The sequence below is a fragment of the Ambystoma mexicanum genome, chromosome 4p (genome assembly GCF_040938575.1).
Source record: "Ambystoma mexicanum isolate Mex_15411 chromosome 4p, UKY_AmexF1_1, whole genome shotgun sequence".
Classification (NCBI taxonomy): domain Eukaryota; kingdom Metazoa; phylum Chordata; class Amphibia; order Caudata; family Ambystomatidae; genus Ambystoma; species Ambystoma mexicanum.
The window spans coordinates 1142785329-1142790681 of NC_090927.1; positions in this window are offsets into that span (position 1 = coordinate 1142785329).

The window sequence follows — 5353 nt, forward strand, 5'->3', positions numbered from 1 at the left end:
GCTGACAGCCTGCTTAATGACGGTTACTGTTTTAATGTAATTAGTGATGTCATCATGATGTCACCTGGGATGTCCTCATTGTGGTCATAGGCTGTGCAACAGGGGGCGCGAAGTTAAGGCGGCTTTAGCTGAATTTCCAGGGGTTTGCTGCGTTAAGTTCTCACCTTAACGTCCCTCCAACTAAAGTGTTTTCTTTGAATTTCAAGGGATTTGTTTTTCCATAGATAATTGACAGTAATCATCCAGACATTTGGGCTAGTGAAGAAGATGTATCATGTGTAAAAAGTAAAAGAAAAAGAAATTGCACAACCACCTTCCCCCCGAATAAACCTGTTTTAAAAAACAACTTTGTTTGAATACTTATTTAACTTTTCAAAGTATTTTCACTTTTATGTATGTCTTGCCAGTTGGGTCAGCCAGTCGGATCTCGGGCTGTGGACATGCGCCTACACTTGACTCCTAACCGCCTTGACAAACGGACCAATCACAAGCTGCGATGTTTCAACACGGCTACACCCACGCTGTATGATGAAATCCGCACATGCAAAACGGACCAATAGGACGGAGAGCTTCATTAATGCAGCTACGTGTTTCGTGAATGTTGCGCCAGCCAATCACATCACGCGCTATGGTTACGTGCCTACACATGACTTCTTACCACGTCGACAAATGGTTAAATCACAAGCTGCAATGTATCAAAGGCACTCCACATGACAAAATCTGTGTCTGCAAAATGGTCCAATCGGACTTCTCGTTCCATTGACAGGGCTAAGAGTCTTTGCTCCTGTTGACCCAGCCAATTAAATCACACGCTGCGGTTACGCGCCTACACATGACTCCTAGCTGCTTCGACAAATGGCCCAATCACACTCTGTGATGTATCAACCCAGCTCCACCTACACCGTATGATGAAATCCATGCCTGCAAAAATGGTCCAATGGGACTGTGCATTTCAATGATGCTGCTATGCGTCTTCACGTCTTTTCAGCCAGCCAATCAGATCACGCGCTCCGATTACACGCCTACACATGCTCTTAACCGAATTAACAAATATACCAATCACACATTTTAATTTGTTGACGCGGCTACGCCCACGCCGAATGACAGAATCCACACATGCGAAAGTGACCAATCGGGGCACGCAGCAGTGCGTAGCTGCGAATAATCACCACACCCACAAAAATGTACTTTATATTGATCATTGCTTTCAGTGCTTGTTGGTGAACTGATATCCGAGTAACTTCAAGAACTTTTGGTGACTTAACCCTTAATTCTCCATTATTTCTACCCACTTTTGACCTGATCCTCTTTTCCCTCGTTTTGTGATTTGTTCAATTTGTCTATTTTTGGTTTTACTTTTTTAAACTTTTTTTGTGGCATTGTCTCTTTAGTCTTGTCCTTTTTGTTGTTTTATATTTTCCACCCCTGTTAGACATTTCAACATGTCCGACAGTTACAGCAGCAGCGATGATGATGTTGTGTGGGTCCCCTATCCATCCCCACACCGGAAGAAAGCAACTGGAATGTCAGACAGTTGGAGATATTTCAATGTGAAAGAACACTGTTCTTAAAAAGAGGCAGAGGAAGTACAATGCACGTTGTGCTAGAAAACACTAAGACATGGACCTTCAAATGTTCCGTCGCAAAGCCTGGGCCCATCAGTGATGATAAATCATCAGGTACAAGTCCACTGGGATGATGTGGATGATGCGTATCGAAAATCGCACAAGCACCACAAAATTAAAATGCATGGGCCTCATACATCACGTGTCCAAAAATCAGCACCACCTCAATCCATCAGTGGGACGCCACCAGCAGTCAAGGAACCCTCAACTTCATTGTCAAATCCACCTGTTGCTATATTACCGGCTCCCAATGTTTCAGTTATGAAAGTAATGTGTTGCCTATGCCACAATTGGGTTGCCTTCATAGGTGCCACAACAACGGATTGGGACATGTTCGTATCTGAACACCAGGTTAATTGTCATTCTTAGGTTTGTTTTTTAAGTGGCAATCCTCCCCCTTTTTTGAGAAAAAATAAATACCAACAAAATATACATGTTCCTTTTTATTTTAATTCTCTTTGTTATATGTTCATCCTTATGTGTTTCCTTCACTGTTTCACACCCATCTTTCCATCCCCCAAAATGGCCCTTTGAAGGGCCACCCTCTAAGTTACAAAAATAGATGAAATTAAACACAGACTGTAAAAATATATTACAATATCTTTTGTAAACTATTTTATACAGTTTGAGTGACAAAAATCCCCCCCCAAAATGTTCACTTATAACTGCGGTTATCATACTGATGTTTGGTGGTCTGTAGCCACGGATTGGATTCCACCAGTCGTGGCTGGCCTTAGACACATTTTCAAATACCTGCATCTTGTTGGCTGGTGCAGTAGCCGTGGCGGTAAATATTTATATATTTTTTTAAATACAAATCTGTGTGTGTGTCTATATATATATGTGCATTCTACATATATATATATATAAGATTCATATAACGTCTTACCTAATATCTTTGTATGTGTCATCTTCTGTGTTGAATAACAGCAACATTTCTGAAACAGAATGAAATCTATTTCATAAAAGAAATAAAAAGAAGAATTGAGATGAATCAACTTCCGTGGCACCAGTGGTCCACGGATGAATATCGGGTTCTAAACCCTCAATCAACCTCACACCTCTAGTACACCAGAAGGGATTCGAACAGATTGGCATACAAATGAATTATAAGACCTCCTTGTCCAATTTTGGTAACATGGATGGAACGGCAGCCCTATCTCCGGAAGGTTGTGGATCGTTTGTTAGTTGCAACACAGCGAAAATATAATTATTACTCAATGATAAAATGGACCGTCCAGTCAAGTTAGTATACAAATATCTACTTTACTATTAGTACAACAGACAGTTCTAGCACACTACAATTGCAACCGACACTGTAAAGTAACACGGAGGACAGACAGTTTCACAAAGGAAAGGGATGCAATCAGTGTTACTGTTCAAGGTTATTTCGTTTCAACACCATAGGGGCAAAGGGTCATAACTGTCTCTAGGGGCCTTCAGAGAAGGACCAGGAGGGCAGAACCACAATGCACCCGGTGCTGAAGAAGTTCTTGGTGCTTGACAGCGCCGAGGCTGTTCCAGGGCACTTCGCAGCATGTGAGACAGAGTTAGTGGTGGGAGACAGCTGCGGGTACCAGGCGGCAGGCAGTTTGGCAAGCAGGGCTGGACAGGCATCTGCAGGCTGTCCTGCGCGGTGGCTCATGGACAAGAATCGTCTCTATGCTGGTTGGCGGATCTGGAATGCTGGTCGATGCGTCTCAGCCAGCTCTGGTGACTGCGGCATTGGCAACAGTCAACAGTGCAGCCAGATGCAGTTCAGGGACTCGACTGTCTCAAAATTGTCCTTATAAAGATGGACACTGGATGATGGTTGTGTGGCACTCGTCCTAGCTTCTTATCAGGGCTTGTGTACTTTCAAGACGGTCAGCCCAAAGCTCAGGAGGGTGTTAGCAGGCAACAGCCTTGTCCTTTGTCCAGAGACTCTACAGCACTTCCTACCTAGGAAGCTTGATGTCAGAACCTAGCAGGGCACACTGTGTGCTGACTGGGTACTGGTTCTGGAGCTGCTGGATGGGTCCCTTGAGTCCAGTATCTCCCTCTGTTCCTTGGGAGATGTTTAGGGGCAGGATCTTATTTCCCTCTTGGAACTCCTGGCCTTCCTTCACTAGCAGAAGATGTAAGGTAGACTGTGCCTTCAGCTCGGGTCCAAATGAGTCCTTCTTATTCCTTGCAAAGTCTTCAGATGATCTGATCAGTGAGGGGCTCAGCCCTCTTTTAAGGCCAAATGGGGTGCAATTATTGTTTTAGGCCAAGTCTAACTTAAGTGAGCCAATCATGGGTCTCCACCAACAATCTTCAGTGATGCTTTAGGTCAGAACCGGGGCACTTGGCAACAGACAGGGGAAGGATGACAACATGTACTTCTAAGTCCCACCCATCTTCCTGTCTGCTAGTGCATCAAAGTGTCTCCCTAATTAACTGAGCCCTATGCCGTGCTTGATCACAAGAAGGGCCTCCTTTGAAGTAGGGGGTTGCAGGCAGACTTTCGTCTCCTACAATTCACATACTTCTCTGCTTTGAAAGGAGTGGTTCCAGACAAGACATTCACTGCCCTTTCATACCAAGCAGGGGTGTTAGTACTAAGTTGACACATTGCACTACAAAGAGGTGTTGGTGCTCTGGTCTCCATTGTCACTTCTTGCACCGAGGCCTTCCCTGAGGCCTGCTAATTAACATTCTTCAGTATTTGCCACCACAAGCAAGGTTTGACAATGGAAAGCAAGGTTTGACAATGGAGATTCAAATCCGTGGGGCCTTGAAATTCTAATCAGACTGCCCATTGGCCAAAGGCTTTTGATGTACCCACGGCTGTCAGGTGTCAGCTACATATGACAGGGAGGGCTGCTCTGGTAAGCTGTGTTCTCCCAGAGTTCATGACTATTTTTCTGCTGTGCAGTGAACATGGAAAATGTGTGCAGGAATGGCCCCATCATTCATTCTTTAAAAAAAAAAACAGGCGAGCGCACTCTTCCCGTGCGGATGATCGAATTCCTGACAAGAATATAGATTTTTTTTTCATAATGCTACTAAGTGAATACTGAATGTATTCCTAGTACACAACCAATAAAGGTTGTTTGCATTAATCATGCTATAGAGGAAAAAAAAGAAAAACTCTATTCACTGATGTAAAATATTTAACAATAAATATTTATACTAATTATATTCTATCTCACTTTCTACAAGTGTCTCTATATATCAGGTTTAGTAAGAATATTAATAATTGTATAAATGAACATTATATTAAAAAATTAAAAGAATAACAGTTTCAAAGAGAAGGAGTATTTAGTGTGTAGTGTAGATAAAATAAATGCTGCATGGTGACCTCAACTACACTAACCACTAAGGTAATTACGAACTTGGTTTTGCATCAGCAAATTCTAAATTGAATTGCCCACAAGGTCAATAGTTTGTGCACCTGTAAAGGCATTTCAATACATTGTTTTTCAAAAAAGAAATGTAAATAATATAAATAAAATGACTATATACAATGAAGCTGGGTTTCAATTCTGTACAAACATTATTTAATATTAAATTTTGTTAAATGTGCAGATTAATGTGTGCAATCTTACCCAGGAAACCAAGACATATAACCCAAGTATGCCTTCAGTTTTACAAATACATGTATAAAGACATGCCAACATTGTAACATTATTCTGAGTATAAATCTTTTAAAAGTCTAGTCACAGCAATATTTCAAATCATAGGTAGACAATAAAAACGTCTGT